Raw genomic sequence first — 23,906 nt, 5'->3', positions numbered from 1 at the left:
CTACTACTACTACTTCTTCTTCTTCTTCTTCTTCTTCTTCTTCTTCTTCTTCTTCTTCTTCTTCTTCTTCTTCGGCTGCCTGTAAGCCTGGCACTGATTGTTCTCCTTGATGTTGTTAGACACCATGCTATTTTCTTTACCTTTTCTCACAAACTGCCATCTTGAGGACAAGAAGCAGTGCTTCCTGTCTTTTCTTTGATTTAGCTTCATGACGATTCCACATCCAACCAATGAGTTTTGGCTACGGTCTGATATCTGAAGCCAAATCAGAGTGAGAATTAAGCTTCCTTCACTTTTGCACTATATAAGTAAAAATAAAGGGGAAAGATGGTACTTGGATTCAGAATCAGGAAGTGTAATTGCCATACCAGTCAGAATCTCTGAGAAGGGAGTGAAGTTTTCAGAGTCCACACAAAATTGTCGAAATGCCCAACAATGTTGCAACTTGCAAACAGAATGTGAGAAGGCATTTCAGCTAGGACCCCACAATCTGAGACCACACAGGCCCTCTTCTCAGAAGCTCTCAAATAAAGCAACAGAGCTTTTGGCTCCTCCTCAGCCCTGAATTGAGCTTTGGATGGCTACCCAGGCTCCTGTTGCTGCCAGTCTCTCAGCAAAACCACCCTTTGGATTTAAAGTGCAAAAGACAAATTGCACTTGAAAATCCAGTGGGGAACCAAGCGGTAGTTTTACTGAGATCTCAGCCCCATTAGCAGGCTGGGCAGCAAGCTGTGAGGAAGTGGTAAAGGAACCATGCTACGCATAATGTCTGCCACCACCATTTTCAAATGGAGGAAAAGCATCCAGAGCTGCTGCCACCAATATCCAGCCCCAGAGGAAAGTGTGGCTGGTAGCCACCAAGCAAAGAAGCAGGTAGGCAGTGCGGAGGTATGTATGTGGGAAGCAACCACGGTGGCAACAGGGGGGGATAAGCTGTGGCATGGAGAGAGTGACCAGGGCAGCAGGGGGAGGCAATGGGAGGGGAATACTTAGAGACCCCTCAAACCCAGCAGTATTCTTCCAGCTCAGCCCTAACACAGGAGCAGGGAACTTTTGACCCTCTAGACGTTGCTTAACTACAACTCCCATCATACCTGGCTGTGCTTGCTAAGGTTGATGGGAGTTGCAGTTTGGCAACATCTAGGGAGGACAAAGGTTCCCCACACCTGCCCTAACATAAAACCAGGCAACCCTTGTACTGTGTTCTGTCTATTGGGCCGTGCCAGCTCTACTACATCTGGGTGAGTACTACATAGTTCTAGGTGGTTTTGAAATGATGCACCTAGGTTTTGCTTCCTTTGAGCAATGCTGTGCAAAAAAATCTTAAGGAACCATTTGCAACTCATTTTATTATACTCATGCATCTTTAAAATGCACCATAGGCTGTGCTGTCTTTTAAATATGATCATAGCATACAGATCTGCCCTAGTTTTGGCCTTACTTTGAACTCTGCTGACAATTTGACAACAAACATCTGAAGGAGCGTTTCCCTCGTTGGATTGCTATTAACTGAGTTAAAATGTATATGACCAGAGAATAAGCATAGAGCACAAGACCGCGGAGGAGTAAGGAGACCTCTGGGCCGCTCAGGCATCACATCCAGGCTGTCCTTTGCCCTCTCTTACATTTCTTATTACAGTACATGAAAACCCTTTGCTCTGTCAAATTGACAAAGACAGCTATAAAAGGGGTCCTTTCTAATACCCAGTAATATAAACTATGTTTGTACACTTACCACATAATCCCTAATTACTTCCATACTTTTATATGTAAAGAGCTTTGACGGTCGCATTTCAGCATACTTAGTGAATGGAATGAATTCTAAAATTATTTCTTTATAAATGTGGGGCAATCTGTGCAGGGAGGGATTAATTTCTAGACTGATGACACGGCTCACATTTCAGAATAAACATGTCCAGTGCCATTGATCCGCAGAGTGTCAGATCTGAAAGGATGGCATCAACACAGTTTCTGCATGACCCCAACATTCCTTTAGTACTTAAAGCAATTGCCCTATCACTTAATAACAATGTTTAAGGAATTGCTTTTTGATTGGTTATCATCTATGTCATACCCATGTCGATACTTCCAAAGGAATGCCTTGGCATGGCCTTTCACCTTTTTTTTTTTAAACAAAAATATAAATTGCATTGCATAACATAAGAGCTAGGAGACACCTTTGGCAGTGTGTAATGGCAGTTCTCATAGTGAATGAAGTCACTCGCTCTTGGCCTTGTAACATATCTTGGGTATGAGATCTAATCTCCCCAAGGACCGGCAATGCAGTGGAGGTCTTCCCCTTGCAAGATCTTTTGAGGAACAAGCTCAAGCTTGCTACCCTATTGAGAATATGTGTGTTAAAGCACAATACACAATACAATGTTCACCGCCCAGAGAGCTATTGCTAGTCGGGCGGTATATAAATTTAATAAATAAATAAATAAAATAAATACAAATGAAAGGTACCAACTGCGCTATACATTTAAAGCAGTATTATACCACTTTAAATGGTCATGGCTTCCCCCCCTGGGAGCTGTAGTTTGTTAAGGGTGCTGAGAGTTGTTAGGAGACCCTGTTCCTCTCACAGAGCTACAGTTCTCAGAGTGGTTTAAGAAATTTATCCCTCTTCCCAGGGAACTCTGAGAACTGTGGCTCTATGAGGGGAATAGGGGTCCCCTTACATCTCTCAGCATCCTTAAGAAACTACAATTCCCAGGATTTGTACACTTACCACATCATCCCTAATTACTTCCATACTTTTATTATTCCCAGACTTTAGAGGGAAAGCATGACTGTTTAAAGTGGATAATACTGCTTTAAATGTATAGTGCAGACCAGCAGTATCTTTAATAAGTTAGTCATGTCCATTTATTTAAGTCTACTCTGAGCAGAACTAACTTTGAATATACCTCATAGAGATTAAAAGCACATTCTGTCAAGGTCTGCTTCACTCATCTTGAATGGAAGCTATCACCCTCTCTTAATATGCTACATTTTAAAAAAGGGTAGATTATGAGGATGATAGTGATGATGATCAGAAACCACAAATCTCCAGCATCTTTAAAACGTTTGTTCCCCCTAAATCTTCAATGAAGATTAAGGTTGTTGTCACACAATCAATATACAGAGAGGACAATTCAGAACAATCTAGACAAGCCGTTGAGGGGTAGTGATGCACCAAGTGATTCAAACATTGTCCCGTAACTTTTTTTCAATGATGCCACAAACTTTTTATATTAATATTTTCACAGCTGTATTGGGAAACAGTGGCAGTGGTGAGCCATTGAGCCATTGCAGCGTTTTCATAAGTGGCCTCAGTGCCAGGTGTCTTGAAGTTCACATTTAGGAGAGAGAGATGGATAAGGATACTGTATTGTGTGGTCTTTCTAGAAAGGGTGGTGACTGCATACCAATTGTATTTTTACATACTGGGTTTGACTGGGTCATAAATAGAGTCAGAATTATCTTTAGTTAATAAACAAAAGTCTTGGATGTGCCTCTTTGCATCACATCCCATACATATGCATTGGATCAATGATGCTTCAGACTGCCAGTTGCTGGAAACTACAGAATTAGGGATTGCTCTTGTGCTCAGGTCTTGCTTGTGGCCTTCCCATAGGCATCTGGTTAGCCATGGTGAGAACTGACTAAATGGCCTGATCTAGCAGACTGTTCTTATGTTCTTATGCTACATTTTGCACTGGTTCACTATTAGTTCAGTCACTCCAAGTGTTTCTCCCAAATTCTCTGGATGCTGGAGTTACCGTTGCCCCAAGATGCAATGGTATGTATTAATACCGTCTCCCACTACTGTGGCCTGTCTTGGAGTTTGGTCAACGCCTGACACCTCCTTCCATTCAGGAGGCATGCTTGGAACTCATGTCCAATGATATGTGATGTTTTCTTCCTGACCTCAATAATTCTTAATATTAGTCTAGAAATGAGGCAAAGGATTTCAAGGAGGAGGTAGATTGGAAGAGGGTTCATCAGATGAATCTCAGATGAAAACTCACTGCACCAGAACTTGCTATGCTATGAGAACCAACCTTGCCACCTCTTCCTTGGCCTGAAGAGGTTGTTCTACCCTTGGAGACTTCAGATTCCAATGAGTCCATTTCTGAACCTGAAGCAATACAGCCAAAGTGCCTCTAGAATCCATGCGTGTAAAATCAGGAAGGGCCCTTTTAAAACACAGGAGGCTTACCGACTGAAGTGGCAGTGGAGGAGAAGGAGCCAATCACCCTGATCGAGCTCCAGACTGTTGTTGAGGGAGCGTTGGAGCCTTTTCAGCTTGTGTAGTGGTATCTAGCTAGATGTCTCTTGTGTTTGCATGGAGCTATCCAAGGTCCTGCTCCTTCACTTGAACTCATGGCCCTGTGCTCGAACTCACATTCCTACTTGAACGCTGACATGAACTCTGACCTTTGTGCAAGCTGTTTGGGGCAATTTACATGGAAAGGTGGGGTACAAATTCAGCAATGTAACCCTTTTCAGCTATAAGAGTGATGTGTGCCTCCTGTTTTAATTTGGGGGGGACTATGCCTCAGCTGTCAGAAGTTTGGGAAACACTGGCTCATGCAATGAATTCTTACTCTCTCCTGCCAGTTAAGTGTTATCCCTAGAATTGTCTCCTGTTAACATGCCATTATACATTGATGTAAAAACACTTAAACATTTCCATGTGTAATAGGGAGGTCAGGCATATTATTCTTTCATTAACCAGAGTCATATATCACATACGTCACAGGAAATCTTATTCCCAAGCAACTAGGAAGATAAATATATTGATTTCACCCTTTTTGTCAAATTAGGCAAAGCCCTTTGAACTGACGATTTAGGGTTCTGATCTTGAATATATCACATAGCTGAATGAAACAGTGATGTTATCAGGGCATGGTAGGGTTGAGGCTGAAGGAATATTTGAGCACACTCTTGTGTCTGCCCAAGCAGTGATTATAGGGATTTCTTTCCCTCTTCAAATATGGAACTATTTTTATTTATGTATTTTAGAAATGCTGCCAGACCCAGGTCCTGCAGAGTAAGGCTGCATTCAGACATGGGGTTTAGCGCATTCGTTTTACTGATTACAATGGTAAAACATCTGTCGCGATTTCTACCATTCCTTTCACACTGCAGTACCGGTTGAATGATGGAACTGTGTCTTCTTGACTGATATACTGCCATGTCACATGAAATTTCATCCACACCAGTGGGCGTGGTACAACACAACAATGAATGCCATTGGACATGTCGCTACTCCCCCACCCTTTCTGCACATAAACACTTCTGTTCCCCCATGATCCCTCCATGAAAATGGGGGGGGGAGAACCCCACATTTCATCACTTTACTCCTGTAATTTTCTGGGTTAATGGGGCTGTAAATGTTTTTTTTCCCCTGGAAACAATTATCATGGAAATGAGAGCTAAACTTCCACTAGATCCCACTAGATTTCCAGAACTGGCTTTTATCTCAGAGAGGAGGTTTGTTCTCCTGCTCCACTGGTGTATTCACTATAGCTACCCAATTTCCCTGCTTTTTAAAGTTTGATAGAAATATCTGTTGACTATAGGTATGTTCTTAAACCACAAGGTTTTTTTTGCCTATTAGTGAATTTCTCTGCTTTTTAATCTGGGAGGTAAGAAATGGGATCCTGTGCAAGTTTGCTGAGAATGGATTGATCATTTGCATGCTTATTGAGTTCAGTGGGATTTACTCCCCTGCAATCATGTTTAGGATAGGTGAAGCTGACCACAGGGGATGGGGATGGGGGGAGGAGGAGCGAGGAGAGGAAGGTCAGAGGGGAGAAGGGGAAGGGGAGCAGGCAGGAGAGGGAGGAAAAGAGAAGGGCAGGTTTGATCATTTGCATGTTTATTGAGTTCAGTGGGATTTACTCCCATGCAATCATTCTTAGGATAGGTGAAATGGACTGGGGGAGAGAAGAAGAGAGAGGGACGGAGGGAGGGCTGGAGTGGGCAGGGGAGGAGGAAGGAAGAGGGGAGGGGAGAAGGAAGGGAGAGGAAAGGGCAAGGAGGGAAGGGCAGGTCAGATCATTTTCATGCTTATTGAGTTCAATGGGATTTACTCCCATGCAATCATGGTTAGGATAGATAAAACTGACCATGTGGGAGGAGGAAGGGGAGGGGAGGGGAGAGGAGAGGGAAGGAGAAAGGGAGGGGAGAGGGGAGTGGAAGGAGTGGGAGTGGGAATGAGGAGATTGGAAGGGGAGGGGCAAAGAAAGGGGGAGGCAAGGGGAAAAGGGAGGTGATGGGAGGGAGGAGGAGGGCCCCATCTGTATGTTTTCATTTGGATTCCGGCATTGAGCAGAGGGTTGGCCTTGATGGTCTTACAGGCCCTTTCCAACTCTATGATTCTATGATTCTGCGATTCTATGATTTATTATTTATTTATTTATTTATTATTTCAATTTATATACCACCCTTAGCAGAATAGCTCTCAGGGCGGTGAACAAACAAGGTAAAATACAATATATCATAATAAAAATCATAAAAACATATACAAACAAACAACAAAAAACACTACAAAAACACAATACAACAAAAATTAAAAATATGGATTAAAAGATTAAAATGGTTAAGAAAATTAAAATGCCTGGGAGCATAAAAAGGTCTTTACCTGGCGCCGAAAAGATAAAAGTGTAGGCGCCAGGCGTACCTCTTCGGGGAGGCTGTTCCACAACTCAGGGGCCACCACAGAAAAGGCCCTAGATCTAGTAACCACCCTCTGGGCTTCCCGATGGGTTGGTACCCGGAGGAGGGCCTTAGATTCTGAACGAAGTGAACGGGTAGGTTCGTATCGAGAGAGGCGTTCCACAAGGTATTGAGGTCCCACGCCGTGTAAGGCTTTATAGGTAAGAACCAGCACCTTGAATCTCGCCCGGAAGCAAATAGGAAGCCAGTGCAGACGCGCCAAGACAGGTGTTATATGCGAAGACCGACTGGTCCTCGTCAGTAGTCTGGCAGCTGCGTTCTGCACCAGCTGAAGCTTCCGAATTGTCTTCAGGGGCAGCCCTACATAGAGCGCATTACAGTAATCCAATCTTGAAGTTACCAGAGCGTGAACAACGGAGGCGAGGTCGTCCCTGTCCAGATAGGGGTGTAGTTGGGCTACCAGACGAAGATGGTAAAACGCATTCTGTGCCACCGAGGCCACTTGGGCCTCGAGAGACAGGGAAGAGTCGAGAAGAACCCCCAAACTACGTACCTGTTCCTTCAGGGGGAGTGTAACCCCATCCAGAACAGGGTTAACATCCACCATCTGAGCAGGGAAGGCATTCACCAACAATGTTTCGGTCTTGTCTGGATTGAGTCTCAGTTTATTAGCTCTCATCCAGTCCATTATCGCGGTCAGGCAACGGTTCAGCACATCAACAGACTCACCTGAAGAAGATGAAAAGGAGAAATAGAGCTGCGTGTCATCAGCATACTGATGGCAACGCACTCCAAAACTCCTGATGACTGCACCCAGCGGCTGCATGTAGATGTTGAAAAGCATGGGGGACAAAACCGACCCCTGAGGGACTCCGCAATGGAGAGTCCATGATTATATGCAGTATAAATTAAAAGCAGTATCATGCCACTTTCAACCGTCATGGTTTTCCCTCAAAGAATCCTGAGAATTGTCACGTGTTACGGGTGCTGAGAATTGTTAGGAGACCCCTATTCCCCTCTCAGAGCTACAGTTCTCTGAGTTGTTTGGGAACAGGGATTAATTGTTAAACCTCTCTGGGAATTGTTGCACTTTATTCAAATTGGCCTTTATTTTAATGCTTGCCCAAAATAGCTCTATGACATTAGGTGTATGTAGAGAAGGAAGAATGTGTCCCACAGAAATTTTTGACTTAGTCCTGGTAAGAATTTACTGCTCAAAGGAGAAAGCTAATAATAAAATCCTTCTAACACACAGTTGGGTTCATGGAAAATATATTTTATACCATTTGGGGGGTGCGCGTCCCCCCAAAAGAGAAGCCCACTGAGAAACTGACAATTGAGTGGGATGTGCTTATACATATATATGTTAGCCCTAAGGTCATGTGAGGGGAAGAGAGATCTCTTAACAGCTCTCAGCCCCCTGGGTTCTTTGTGAGGAGTCATGGCTCCTATAAGTGCTATGATACTGTTTTTATCTGAGCCATTGTCTCAGTTTGATCATTAGTGTGTTGGCAGGGCCCATCAGTGATGTTGTGTGTCCCCCTCTGACCCCCCTAGTCCCTTGGTTATAGGTTTATAGAGGCACCAGCTGAAAAACAAGTTGACATTGTGATTTTCCCACAGTGCCCTGGAATGCCTGATTTAGTGTTGCTCCAGAGCACTACAGGAAAATGAAAATTGCAGATAGTGTCCCAGATCCAGCCACTCCAAGACACTCTAACCTGGAGCCAGTCCTTTCCAGAGCTTGGCAAAGTTACTTTTTTGAACTATAACTCCCATCAGCCCCAGCTAGCATGGCCACTGGATTGGGCTGATGGGAGTTGTAGTTCAAAAAAGTAACTTTGCCAAGCTCTGGTCCTTTCTATACCAGAATGATACCCCCTGTCCCTTTTAATCATCTCATGGGAAAGAGCAATAAACTAACACTGCTCCCTCCAGCAGTAATTTATCACATGGCCATCACTGGACATATTTCAACTTTACAGTAATAAGGGCCCATCCATCAGTACTTTCCACAGCTGTTCATTGTCAATGGGAATGCACCCAGTGGTATTTGTATCTCTTTGTGGTCCTAATCTAGCTGTGGTTATTCAGGAATTTTAAGTGCATAAAATCATCATCAGGTGCTTAAAAAAATAGCTTGCTGGAATCATGAAAATTGTGTGCTGCATGTACCTTGAAAGAGAGAGCACTTCCACAAAGGAATTCAAAGGGCTTTTGTATCTTTCAATACCTTTCCCCATCTCTTTTTTTGATTGCAGTGTGTGGCTTTGCACTAGCCTGAATGTCACCCGTACATAGCATAGCCATTGCACTACAGCAGTCGTAGTGAGATGTCTAAAGGGGTGTCAGCAAATTGGACAGGGTATAATTTTTTTTTTAAGTCAAGGCATCCTTGCCTTATTTTAGTTCAGCATCATTTCTCAGCTGCGTATCTTTTGAGTGACATGCAGAATGCAAAACAACATAAAAGGTCTGCCCTCAGGCAGATATGTGTCCATGTAGGGCTTTAATTATTCTTTTTGAATCATATATAATATGCAAACCTAGTTCCCTGTGTAGGAGTCAGATGGGGAGTAATTGTGTACCACCTGGATGCCTGCTTGTCATTTAAATAATACTCATATTTGTAAAATACAAGATAGGCCTTTGTGACATAGATTCTTTCACTTGTCCAACCAAATATTGAAGAGGAGAGAAACAAAACAGCCCCTATTGTGTTGCAAAGAAATTTAAAGCCGTCTTTTATCATTCTCTCTCTCTGCAAACAACAGCTGTAATTTAATAAGTACTGCCTAGTTCAGAGGTACCTGAACCTGTGGCCTTTCAGATATTGTTGTACTACGGCTCCCATCATCCCTGACTTCTCACCATGCTAGCTGGGGCTGATGAGAGTTGAAGTCTAACTTTATGTGTGTGTGTGTGTGTGTACACAACCCTTGGGCTGAAAAATCTTTCTTTCTTTCTTTCTTTCTTTCTTTCTTTCTTTCTTTCTTTCTTTCTTTCTTTCTTTCTTTCTTTCTTTCTTTCTTTCTTTCTTTCTTTCTTTCTTTCTTTCTTTCTTTCTTTCTTTCTTTCTTTACCACCCTATCACAAAACATTAGGGCAGTGGACAACAATTAGACATGATGGCTAGGCTCTCCTCCCATGGTCAGAGGCAATTTGCTTATGAATACCAGTTGCTGGAGATGGCAGGAGGAGAGAGTGCTGTTGCACTCAGGTCCTGCTTGTGGGCTTCCCATGGGCATCTGGCTGGCCACTGTGAAAATAGGATGCCAGACTAAAGGGGCCATTGGCTTGATCCAGTGGGGTCCTCTGATGTTCTTACAATAACATAAAAATGTTTTAAAACTTTTTTTTGGAAAAAAAAAACATTAAAATGACTGGTTACTCAATAAACATTTCAAACAGCTTCATAGGTCTGTCAGCACAAAAAAGTCTTCAAGAGGCACCTGAAAGTCAAAAGTGAGGATGCCTGCCAAATCTCTGCTGGAAAAGTCTTCCAAAGAATAGAATTGGTAGCACTAAATGCCCAAATTTGGTTGAGGCCAGTTATGCCTCTATAACACAGGGGAGGGGGGCTCTGTAAAAAGCAGCACTCCTCTGGATGATCTCAGGACTCAGAAGGTCCTTAAGGTATCCTGGACTTAAGCTGGCTTAGGTCACCTTGGCTTGCTCCATGTATATAGGCTAGCTCCATGCAGTTCTGAACCCTTCTTTTTGATAGATTCTCTCCCGATGGTGTGGGCACCTCTTAAGTGCATAAAGGTTGTATGCTGAGAGGCTCTCTGCACAAAGAACAGAAAACATGGGAAAGTCAATGGTGACAGAGATACCTTCTCCCCTCCCCGCCCATGAATATAGCCTACATGTTTGGAAAACTATGTGAAATGATCTCATACTAACCTTCTAGAGAGGAATCATAGTGCATAGTGAAACTATGGAATTTGCTCCCAGAAGAGGAGAGGGTTAAACAGATTTATGGAGAATAAGGTTTTCAATGGCTACTAGCCATGATGGCTATGCTCTGTCTCCACATTGGGAGGCATTTGCATGCAGCCACAAGAGTGGCTGTATACTATAGTCAGCATGGATTTTTCACATTCTGCAATGTTAAATTGAAAATACGCCCATGCCATTCTGATCCTTCCCGTAAGCTCATTTCAAAACAAAATCTTACAAAACTTATAGCACTGAACTAAGAAACAGTTGCTTAACAATACTCTTTCATGGCAATACACAAAATGTTCAGAGAGAATCTAGAGTTCAAAGTGTAAAACAAGAGAAAAAAATCCAGACCCTGTTGGACTTTTTTCTGTCAGTGGTCTCATAATCTGTTGAAATTAATTAAAAATCAGCCATGTTCACAGAGTACCTGTAATCCTATTACTGACCTTGCCCCATGCTCTGACCTTCATCTTCTGCAGTTTAAAAGTTAAAAAATGCCTGTCTGATTTTTAATTAATTTAAGAAATTTAACATTGGAGTCAATGATAAGCCCGGGCATGCTCAGCAAGAACCAACAGTCGGTGTTTTAAAACCAGACTAACAGCTGTTTGGCTTGCCTAATCAAGGGGGCCACACTTATGCCAGACATTTATTCCACTTTAAACAATCATGGCTTCCCCCAAAGAATCCTAGGAAATGTAGTTTGTGAAGGGTGCTGAGAGTTATTAGAATACTCCTATTCCCCTGACAGAGCTACAGTGACCACAGTGGTTTAACAGTCAACTCCTCTTCCCTGAGATTTCTGGTGATTGCAGTTCTGTGAGGGGAATAGAGCATCTCCTAACAACTCTTAGCACCCTTCACAAACTACACTCCCCATAATTCTTGAAGTATGTTCTTAAACTGCAAGGGGTTTTTTGCCTATTAGTGAATTCTTCTGAATTTCAGTTGCTAGAAACCACATGAAAGGAGAGTGCTCTTGTCCTCAGGTCTTGTTTCTTCTTATGTCCTTATGTTATAGTTCAGGGGTAGAGCAATCTGGATGCTTTGTTTGCATGCAGAAGCCCTCAAATCCAATCCCTAGCATTTCCAGTTAAGGAATCTGGTAGCAGGTGAAGTGAAAGACATCTGCCTGAAATCCTGGAGAGCTGCTGCTAGTGAGAGCAAACCGTACTGGACTAGATGGGCCAATGATCTGACTCAATAGAATGCAGCTTCATATGTTCCATAAATTGTATGGCAATCGTTATAGGGTGTGTGGTAAGATTCCTGCTTATCATTGTCTTTAAAATGGTAGAGTTATAACTTTTTCCCAGAACATGATCAAGATTGATCCTACCCTTTGAGAGCAGTTTTTTTCATGCACATTTTGACTTCTTGAAAGACAAAGGGGAAAAAAATAGTTATTTGGAGAGAGCATAGAATACCAAGGTATCCACCTTTCATGTTAGGATGCAAAAAATATTAGACAAACTAGGTAGAATAATTGGCAGTACAAAAGAAAGTGTAAAATAGTATAAGAAATGTACCAAAACTGTGATAACTACACTGAACCCTTTAGGGTGTGTGGGGGGTGGAGATCTAGTGCTCTAAGAATGGAGGTGTGAACCTCAGGATCCTTCCTGGACAAAGCCAGATGAAGCTTGAAATTGTTGGAAGTGGGGCAAGAGCAACTCCTGTTTGGGGTTTTTTGTTTGTATTCCAGAAGGAAGATAGAGTGAGGGTCCTTCAGCTGGCCAGGCTTGCCTACCTTTACCAGTGCTCTTATCTACTTAACTTACTTCCGTTGTAAACTGATATGCTCATGGAAGCTTATCTGCCCCTCCTTCCTTTGTCTTCTTCTTTGACTGTCCAAGCAGAGAGGAGATATCTCTTTGTTCTCTCTCCTGAGCCATGAGGACAATACCCAAGTTTGGGCATTGCACATCCAACTTAGTTAGTTAGTTTAAACTAGGTATGCCTTTCCTATCTGCTATGTATTTCTATAAATAAAGTAGTGTTTCTTAGTTTACTAAGTCTTAAGTCTCAGTGATTTAAATGCAGTGTAAAAGCCTGCTTCTTAGGTAAATACACACACAGGCACACGCAGACCGCTGAGTTACTTTGCATATTTCCATAACAGAAATAAGGAGCAAAAAGCCAGTAGCTCAACACAACATGAGGGGCAGTATAACTAATAAACACAATGATGTCATCTTCCAGAAGGCCTCTTACTTTATGCCAAGTAGTAAATCAGACTACTCTGATCTGCCAGCCAGGAACAAAGCTGTGATCCTCCTGAGTACTGGAACTTGCTATGTGTATGGCTTGAGGCCAGGAAGAGGCTGATTGTGGCTTTGGACATTTTAAACATTTAAGCAAGACACACATTCATGGAGGACAGGTCTATCGGGCTATTCTTTATGATGGCCCAGTGGAATCTTCATCTTAAGAGGGAAAGTGGCAATGAATGTTGGTTACTGGTGGGGCTACCGCAGGCATCTGTGGGGAAAAAAGCATGCTGGATGAATCCTTGGTCTTATCCAGGAGGACTTTCTTTCTTTCTTTCTTTCTTTCTTTCTTTCTTTCTTTCTTTCTTTCTTTCTTTCTGTCTGTCTGTCTGTCTGTCTGTCTGTCTGTCTGTCTGTCTGTCTGTCTGTCTGCATCTATTTATTTATTTATTTAATATATTTGTATGCTGCTTTTCATCACCAGGTGACCTCAAAGTGGCTTCCATAACAAGAACAAAACAATATAATAAAAACAATTCAGAACATCATCATAATAAAAAACTACAACAGTATCAGTAAATAACACCACAAAATAAAACAAAACAGGCTGAAATCTCAAATCATTCTAGTAGTTTATGGCTTGTTTCCTTCTTTCTTAGTCTAAAGGTAGGCATTGTGAGGATAAGGGACACCACGGAGCTGTAGAACCCCTTCTGTGGGATTAATGGACTTGTGTTGTGTCAAACTGAGAGTCATTTTCCCATGTTCCAAAGGGACTCTAATTTTCTGCAATAGTTCCAAGTTGGAGCAGAGGTTCGCAGCAACCCCTGTGTGTGCTGACGAGGAAGCAGCCCTCATGGAAGGTAGCGGGTCAAGCAACACATAGCTAGTTTGCATCACTTGTGGATGACGTAATGGCCCGGCCACCCTTGAGGAAGAAAACACGGTGACCAGTCCGCATATATTCTTATGGGAAAAGAATTTAGAGGATGAAGGTATGTAGAAAGTGGAGATAGAAATATTTTTTTCTCCTGCTTTCATAACATTAGAACTCATAACATTAGAACTCAGGGACATCCAATGAAGCTGAATGTTAGAAAATTCAGGACACACCAAAAATTGTACTTCTTTACACACTGCATAGTTGACTAATGGAATGAGGTTGCTCTCCCTTAGAACCCTCCGTATTGAAGGCATTAATAGCCTCAAACTAGGGATGCTTGAGGAATTCAATTTCTGTTGATTCCAACGCAAACTGACCTAATCCACATCTTCCATACTAATGTGTAGCTTGGAGTGCCATTGTCCTTCAGTTTTTAGGACACAGTTCTCAGTGCAGAAATGTGTTAAAGATGTTTATTTTAGGATGCATCTAGCAATTAGGTAAAATATTATTTAAATGAGTATTGTGTGATAAAAATATGTAAAACATGTTTTTCATACAAATTTTCATGCAGCTTTTTAAAAAAAATTGTAGGTTAATGCAGAAAGATATTATATTAAATAACAGATTTTTGGATGGGCACATGTGACATTTACATTGACCAGAGATAGACTGATGGCCTATCCCTAGCCCTCCGACCCAGGAACCTGACAGCAGGGCCCAGGGCCCTTATGCTCCATGCCAATGGGACAATTGCTGGGCCTGCAGTAGCTATTCCCAATATTGTATTTATTGTATTGTATTTACTGTATGCTGTGCACCACCCAGAGAGCCTCTGGCTTTGGGCGGTATAAAAATCGAATAAAATAAATAAAATAAAATAAATAGCTCTGCCATGCTTGGAAGAGTGTGTGGGGTGAGGGTAGAGGTGTGTGTGTGTGGGAAAGGTAAAAGGATGAAACATGCATTTTGCTTTGCCTTTCTCTTTGTTTTTCCCCCCAAAAAAGGTTTTTTCACAGGTCCCTACTTGTATTCTGCTAAGGTGCCTTTAGTTAGAGTTTAATAAATACCGTCCTCAAAAAAGAAACTCCTTGTATTCAGAGAATGGATGTGGCAAAATATTGCATTCCAAAGCATATGGTAACTTTTACAAGGGCAAAACATGTTGCACTACTTTTTTCTTTCCTTTTAGAGAAAGTGAGAGAAGAATGTGACTCCTTCCTAGGTTCTTATGTCATACTTACAACAGTTATATAAAGCCTGCTTTTTTCCCTTCTGTCCTCTGAGTATGGCTTAAATAATCTACATGTTTATTTGGCCATTGCTAGGCTATTTGTTTTTCAAAGTATAACCTGTTTGGATTTAAGCAGGGAGAAAAATTAGGTCCACTCCCAAGAGGTCACAGGAGAATTCAAAAAGATCAGTGTTTAAGACAAGATGTCCATGTGGCAACTTGCATGTGTTTGTGTGTCCAGTTGTGAATGAATTCTTGCCTGAGGATGGGACATTGGGGTGGTTTTTCACATTGCCATCAATGAGTATCGAAATTAGATGTGACTTGGGACTCTGTGACTGGATAGTCCTATGTCTTTTTATTTGATTAAAACCAGCCATGGGTTAGGGGTTATTGGATCCAAGCCACAGCAGGAAGGCGTTTTATAACTTTTCTCCCTGTGCCATCTTCTTAAATGAATGGAAAACAAATAATTAATACAACTGCAATAATATTTCTGGCTGTATGCACTGTTCTATTTTTTTTAAGCCAATGCATACCTTGTTTTGACCTGGTCATACTCTTTGAGTAAAGCCTTTTAGGGGGTTTACATCCCAACTGGCACATAGCAGCATAGCTTGCCTCTCAATATTAATTGATTATATCTCATCTTTCTTTGAGAAAGCTTGAGGCAGCCTACATGTGGATCACAATGGTCTCCCATCAGGCCCATCATGCTGAGCTTGAGGACTAGATGCTCCCAGACTAGACCTTCACTTGATGTTCTAGTCACTGTATTGAAAAATCCCAGTTTGTACTGCCAAAACGAAAGCAAATCCTGTTGCCTGTTCTATAAAGAAGGGGAAATGTCCCTATAGCCTTTAAAAGTATCAATGAGAAATATATAAACACATCTATACATAAGCACAGACACACCCATGATCAAAGAAGATTAATTCAGATAAGATGAAACAACCTTATTTCGACAAATTCAGTTTTCTTCTCAATTGTCTGGAACCTTCAGAGTTCTATCATTTACTCCCTGAAGATGATCCTGGCATTCAGCCTGCTGCCTGGCCTTAACCTTATGTTAACTGTCTGTCAACAATGGTCAGTCAGAATTTGGTGGCATGAGAACCAGGCGTTGGCATCTTTCTTTAGAAGCACAATAGACTGTTTGCTTCACACCTCTTAATAGCCTTTTGAAAAATGAAAATGGAAATGGTTTGCCTTCAAGTTGATCCCAACTTATGGTGACCCTATGAATAGGGTTTTCATGGTAAACAGTATTCACAGGTGGTTTACCATTGCCTCCCTCTGAGGTTGAGAGGCAGTGACTGGCCCAAGGTCACCCAGTGAGCTTCTTGGCTATGTGGGGATTCCTAGGTCGTAGTCCAACACTCTAACCACTACGCCACACTGGTAGTTTTTGTTTAATTGAAGGATGCTTTTGTGGCAAGCTTGTATATCTCTATGTTTGTAAGAAATGACAAGGATTCTATTTTTTTTCTTATTACAAGAGGTTGGTTAGCCCCCTCACTGTCTTGTATTTCCTGATGTCCCAGAGTGACTCTTCCAACTTAGAACCTTTACCTGCCCCAAACCACACAATGATTATCAAGTGGATCACATTGAAAAGAAATATCATTAGTAAAATCAAAATGTACAAGTGATGTAAATATCTGTCAGTTTCAGTTCTCTCAGTTTCTGATTTTTCCAATCTTAAATTTGCTTCTCCACATTTCTGCAGCAATTTGCATTTTTTAAAAAAAATATTCATGATGAAAATTCTTCAGCATTTTAGTGCAAAGTTCTTCTAACCAACATATTTTGCCTGAAGGTTTGGATAAAGTACACTTTTTTAATATAGTGCATTTTTTCATATTAGGAATGTGCTAGAATTCCACCCATTTCACATTTGGTATCAAATTTTCCATTAATTTTCTTATTCTCTATAGTTGCAGATCTAATTGTTATGTAGCAATTTTCCACAGCTATTTTCTAAAATGGATTTTTTAAAAAAACCATCCACCTCTAAAATATCAATATTAGGGACAATAACTGTAATGATATTTCCTTTAATTTATCAATATATATATAAAGATTTCAGATATATCAAAAGATATATTAAAATATATCAAAAGAGAGTCAGGGAAAATCATGGGGTTTCTCAAAAGTGTTAAAATGTGACTATTACGGCAAATAGATAGACCCTCATTAGCTTAGTGCTTTTGCAAGTCCAGCTTTGACTGTGCTAACCTGTCTTAAAAATTATCTCTGATATCTGAAGAGCTAGTTTTAGATATGTTCTTCCTGTTACTGGACTCTGGAGACTGTTTTGTCAGCTAACACTTGCTTTTGGTTCTGAATTGTTCAAGAGCATGGAAAAAATCTGCATCGTGGCCACCGTAAAGGTTTTGCCTATCCCAACAAAGCTGTGAGTTATGACTTCATGTTGTCTGCCAATTTGGTGTCATTTAAAAGCATAAAGCAATCCAGAGCTTTCTCCCTTACCTCTTATGCCACCCATGATGCAGAAAGACTCACAATTTTGTTCCATGATTAATTGTGTCAGAAGCAAAAAAAACCTCAGCAATTTAAAAATCATAGCTGAAATTATCAGAATGATCCCCAAACAGGCACAACAATATATCTCATAAGGATATGTCTACGGTGTACTTAATCATATTGCAAAGCTGGTGCTAATTGCAGTTATTTATAAATCCTCTTGCCTTGGGGAAAAAATGGTGGAATATAAGATGGGAGGACATTTGGATGTGGGTTCTCCAGTGACAGCTCCTGTGGTGTGTTGGGGAGGGCCAATGTGATAGACAGTGACAGGGTTATGCTTGGATTCATGAAGATGAGATTTCTTAAAGAATCAGGAAGGCTAAATAATTCACAGGTGCCAGGTTCATGAAAGAAATATGCTGGCCTGCCCCACGAAGGGATAAATCAAATTTCTCACTTATAGTGTCAAGATTCCTCCTTTCTTTCTGCAATCCAATAAAAAGTGCCTCTCTGTCACTCTGTACATTGATTCAACCACAAAATACACCACTGTATATATATTAAACAAGATTTCCTTCCTATTTTAAAATATTTTGCCTTTAACTACTTGATGTTGGTTTTTAGTATCATTTTACATAATTTAATACAATTTGTTCCATCCATTGGTTTTCATGGAGATACAAGCTGTTCGCTTGTGAAAAAGCTGGCAGAGGAGACCAAGCTGGCAAGGAATCACCTCTAGAGTTAGTTCAGATTTCAAAGTTCTACAGGAGCTGTTTTGAAGTGCATTCACATTAGGACTGTATCAGGCTGTATCTTTTTTTATTTTAAAATCTGTTTGGTTTGTCATTTTCCTTATGGATCCCTTGAAACATTAAACTATTTGGGGGGGACGGGGAGGTAAGATATGCCACAGTTACAGTTACAGTTCCGGCTTTTCATGATGGATTTCTTTAAATCGTGTCTTGCCTAATGATTGTAAGAGAACACAGGTGTTCCTTAATTATTTGCGCAGAAGGAAAAATTAACACCAAGTGTCTGTAATGATTAGATTACCAAAAAAAGAAGTCCATAGAAAGTGGTACCTTTCGGTCTTCTCTCCAGTTAATGGTTGCTCCTACACCCAAGGAATACTTGAGACACAAACATGGATTAATGTTATATTTATTAAAATATAACACATTTGGGGAGAACCTGCAGTCCAAATCCACTGAATTAACCAAATTAAGCCAGATTCCAACTGTCCAGGCAAGTGAATTTAACTCTAACTCTGGGGGAATGTCCCCCTCAACTCCTGGGCATATTCGCAGCCATAGGCTGTGTCTCCCCAACCAAGGATGAGGAGGAGTTATACCCCCTCCTTGGTAATCAAGCCTAGGGTGTACACCACACCCATGCACCCAGGCCCCGCTGTACAGGTGTTCACCCAAAGAGAGCAAGCAAGGCCACAAAGGGCACCCCTCAATTTCCTCCCCAGGCACGAAGCCCTGACAGATCCCTGGAGGGTGCCCCTGACCCCAAAATGACTCAGTATACCTAATTTAAGCCCCAACCTGTTCACCTACTTGGACTCCATATTAGCAACAACCCCACTCCCAAAGCCAAATGAATTAAGCCCTGCAGTATGGAGTAGGCAAAAGAAGAGGGATGCAAAAAGCCAATCCCCCCCAATTTCTGCTCAGCCCCAGTGGCGACTGGACAAGCCCATACTGAAATGGGATGAGGGTGGGTGCCACAAAAGTGCGAAGAGGAGGAATTGGGTGCAGAGCTAGATTTAAAGTGCGCCTCCCAATCATGATTGGCCAACTATGGCCACGTGACCTGCTTCCCTCCCCCTGGAGCAAACCACCTCTTGTCTTCCTCCAAAGAGGGTGATGGTGGAAGCAAATCTGCTCCCCCCAATAGCAGGAATGGTGTTCTCGGGATAAATGGGCTTCACCAGCTCTGTTTCTTTATTGGTTCTCTGGTTCAGTCTCTTGCATTCTACTCCCCTTGAATCTCTGTGCAAATAAGAGAATTAACAAAAATGAAATCCAGATTGCTTCAGTTTACTTTAGAGTTGTGCACAAATGACTTCTTAAATTTCTCCACCCCTTTTGTGGGCTGAGAAACTGGGAGCGTCATTCCCTAACAGTTCCCTGGGCTTCACCATTAACAGGAGCACAGCGACCTTTTTTTTAAAGTTTTTTCTTTTGCTGCCACCGCAAGTGGAAGAAGCAGCAACGGTGTTTGCAACCTGGCCACCATTTTGGATCCTACACAATGTCCAGGTCCTAGTGGTGGTGGCAGATGTGGAAATTATCACACACACACAATGGTGGAGAGTTTTTAGTGAAAATTCTGCAAAACAAATATATATATAAAGAAGAACACTGTGTATAGCTTAGCTCTGAGAATCAAACTTATTTGCAACACTGAAGATAAATACCAGAGAAGGATCAGTGAACTTAAAGACCTTCTTCTAAGAGGATATTCTCCACATATTATCAATTGCAACATCCACCAAGCCTCCATTCTGTCCAGAGAAAACCTCCTCCATCATACTGAAGAGTCAAAGAGAAGAGAGCAACGGATTCCATTTGTGGTAGATTTCCATCCAGTATCTCCTATCACCAAGCAATCAGGGAGAGCTGCCCATTGCTGGCAAACTCTGAACATCTTGCTAGAGCCATCAGCAGGCCTCCTGTTGTAGCATTTTGCCAACCTCCTAATTTGCGCAGGCTGTTGGTGAGAGCTGTGCTTAAGCCACCTATCACCAATCCAGGGTCTCATCCTTGTCACTCCAAACGCTGTATCACCTGTGTGTACCTCAGGGAGACAGCCACTTTTACAAGCACTAGGACAGGCAGGACATATTACATCAAACAGAACATCACCTGCAGGTCCTGCAATATAGTTTACATCATCGAGTGCAAAAGACCAGGATGTCATATCCAATACGTAGGAAAGACCACAACTGACCTACGCACACACTTCAGGAACCACAAGTCAGCAATCTTGACAAAAAAAGTGGAGCAACCAGTTGCAAAGCATTTTAACATCGAGGGTCACAGCCTGTTGGACTTTTCCATTACATTGATAGAGATGCCAGCAGATCCAGCAGCATTGACCAAAAGGGAGAACTTTTGGATTTACTCTCTGGACACATTGGCACCACATGGCCTGAAACTGGAGGACAGTACCACCACTACTTAGCTTCCGCAAATGAAGCCCCTCTGAGCATTCCATCCTCAAAGCTCTATAACTGCCACCTTGGTAACAGCATTTGTATGTTAGCAGCTGATGAAGGCGGAAGCTGAAACGTTTTGTTAATACAATAAAAACCTCTGTTTGGTTAATCACAATTACATTCATATATATATTTTAGGTGATTAACGGAATCTTTATAGGGATCCAGAACACTCTTGAGTGAAGTTCTGTTTGTTGCTTTCAAAACTGTCATATATATATATATATATATATATATATATATTTAAGTAGGGTGAGAAAAAGAAATAAAGGCAGAAAAATGTCTTCTGAGAAATTTCAACTCAGCTCTAGATTATTTATTTCATTTTGAGTTCCTTTACTTCATTGGAACATTTTGTCTCCCTGTGTTAAGATGTACAGCTGGATGTGAAGAAAATACTGCACATTAGCAAGCTTGATGTGATCATATGTATGGTTGCATGCAGAATTCTTATCGTGTAGTGTTTTACTGATGCACATGTCAGCTCCTACAGAAGAGTAAAAGATCACACAAAAAATCTTGCTACAATGCCATGTACAATCACACTGTTGTTGCTTGTTCGTTTTGCATTGCTTGTGCATTTTTGTCAGTGCACATCACTGCACATGTGTATATTGGTGAAACTCTGTCCCAAAAGAGTCTTGATTTAATCATGTATACAACCACAATACCATGTTTGATCAATCTGCACATGTGCATTGGTAATGCTGAAAATATATACATATATAAAAATACATAAATGAAAGGAAGGAACTAAAAGCTGTGGCAAACCAAGCAGAAAGCAGAAAGCATTCTGTACAAAATTCAGAAATACTAAACGGAACAATAGAGATTTCCTAATACATCAGAAATAGTAATTCAGAACTCCCAAATCCACCAAGACACTCATATGAAGAGAATGACTTCCTCAGTGTTCAATTGTGCTTTGTTCCTGTATTTTGGGTATGTGGAGGTAGAATCATATCTTAGGTTCGCAAACTGTTGTTCACAATCAAGGCTGTGGCCAGATCAGGGCCGGGTTAGAACTAATGGGAGGAAATTGGAGTGAAGTTTTTGTAGGAAATTGTAGTTTCATCTAAACATTAAGAAAAAATTCCTAAGAGCTATTTGTCAATGGAGCAGACTGCCACAGGAAGGAGTGGACTCTCCTTGAGGAGAAGTTGGGCAGCCACCGCCTGGGATGCTGTGGTTGCATCTTACACTGTAGATACTGCATTGAGAAGATGGTTGAAGTACATGATGTCCAAGGTTATTGTTATAACCTTGTTGTTATAACCACAGATTGGTTGTTATAACCACAGATATATCTTCAATCCTGTTGCCAAATCCAACTGTCTATTTTAATGTCTACTAGGGGTGGGATCTGTTGGCCGATGCTGGTTTGAAAGCATTCTGTTGATCTAACATGCTGGTTTTGATTCAAGTTCTCCTTTATCTGCTAGCCACTGCTTTTACAGATCAGGGTTTTGTTCCCATTGGGGGAAAGTATTGATATTAATATTGATATTTTTAAAGAAAAAATATTTTAAAGGAAATGCTAATAAATTAAAGGAATTGTTGAGAAATACCAAGAAATATCAATAAAAATATTGATATTAATATCAATATTTTATATGTGGATTTTAAAGAAAAAATAGTTTGTGAAAATAGCTGCAGAAAATCACTACATAAAAATCCAAGCTGTAATAACAGCAAATAAGTGAATGAATGGAAAATTTGGTGCCAAATTTGGATAGAATTCTAGTACATCCCTAATGTCAATCAAGTGAATCATGAGCATTAGAAATGTGAAGAACAATTATTTTTGTGTTCAGAATATTTTCTCAACTTACAGTGAACATATTACTGTATTTAATAGCAACTTTCTTAAGGCTGCAGTCCTATATTCATTGAACTCAGTGGGACTTACTTCTGCATAGACATAAAAATGTAAGAAGATCCTACTGGATCAGGCCAGTGGATCATCTAGTCCAGCATCCTGTTCTCACATTGTCCAATCAAGATGCCTATGGAAAATCCATAACCAGAATGTGAGTGCAAGAGCAGTCTCCCCTCTGGCGGTTTCCAGTATAGGATTAGGCTGCAATATGCCTTTTGCTCTTTTAAGTATCCTTACCATGCTCACAATTTTGGTAGCCCAGATCATGTAAGCAAGATAGGAGTGTTCTTTTCTAAGGGGGGAAAGGAGGTGGATAGAAAGGGAAACACAAACTGCCCTTTAAACACGTACACACACAGAGAAATTTTCCTGCATGAAAAACAAAGCCTATTATTTAAATAGAGCTTGCAACATCACAAATTTATGATTCCCCCCCCCAAGAATTGTTAGGTGGGGTGAATCAGTGCTCCAGTACACCAAGTGGTCTCACCTTGTCTACAGCCCTTTTGGCAGTCACACATGCTCCAATTAATTGGATGACACATGGCTGATTCAAGCAGTCATTTCTGGCGATACCATGCCCAACTCCATGAAACTTGAGGAAAGTATGGAATGAAGGAGTCCAGAAGAAGGAGTTTCATTTAAAAAATCCTGTGATTGCAATAGTGTCCAAACATACTACTACTGTGGTTAAAGAGATTGCTGTCAAAGCCAGCTCCCTCAACATAAGGGTGTAAGAAGAGCCTGCTGGATCAGGCCAATGATCCATCAAGTTCGACATCCCTGTTCTCACCACTGGCAACCAGAAGCTTTTGGGAAGCCTGCAAGCAGGATCTGAGTGCAAGAGCGCTCTCCCCTCCTGCGGTTTCCAGTAACTGGTATTCAGAAGCATATTGTATCCAACTGGGGACGCAGATACTAACCAACATGGCAAGTAGCAAAGTACCTTGCAGTGTGCCTTATATTTGCTGGCCCTACCATGCCCTGGCAGTTGCAGTCAGGAACTTCAAGGTACCATTGCTCCAGGTATTGCTGCAGGGCATGGCGAGGAATTTATAATGGTGGTCTCCAGTGTTCTACGGCATTGTGGGAATTAATGGCAGCTGCTTGGTGCTAGAGTCCCAGGACAGGCATCTTGAGTGGCTGATCCTGCTGGATCTCTGGAGCCCTAGCGGCTGCCGTAGAGTGCCAGGCTCTGTCATCAAACCTGATTGTTGCAAAAAATTATCTATTGACCTCTGGATCGTACAGTACTCTCCCCCCACAGTGACACATAGTTACAGTCATATCTCATGGAGAACGTTTGCCACTGAACATGACTCTGTGATCCAGGTCCTCACAATTCTGCCTTAGATGAATTTTTA

General features: G+C 41.5%; 1 protein-coding gene across 1 annotated transcript in view; it reads left to right on the top strand.

Annotated features, from left to right (window-relative positions):
- The window catches only part of ZNF536 (zinc finger protein 536), a 340,362-nt gene that overhangs the window by 188,156 nt on the left and 128,300 nt on the right, over positions 1-23,906 (top strand). The gene's annotated exons all lie outside the window — the stretch shown is intronic.

This window comes from Rhineura floridana, chromosome 13, assembly GCF_030035675.1.
Source record: "Rhineura floridana isolate rRhiFlo1 chromosome 13, rRhiFlo1.hap2, whole genome shotgun sequence".
NCBI lineage: Eukaryota > Metazoa > Chordata > Lepidosauria > Squamata > Rhineuridae > Rhineura > Rhineura floridana.
The sequence above is the reverse complement of the archived record's forward strand: the minus strand, read 5'-3'. Positions and strand labels throughout refer to the sequence as shown.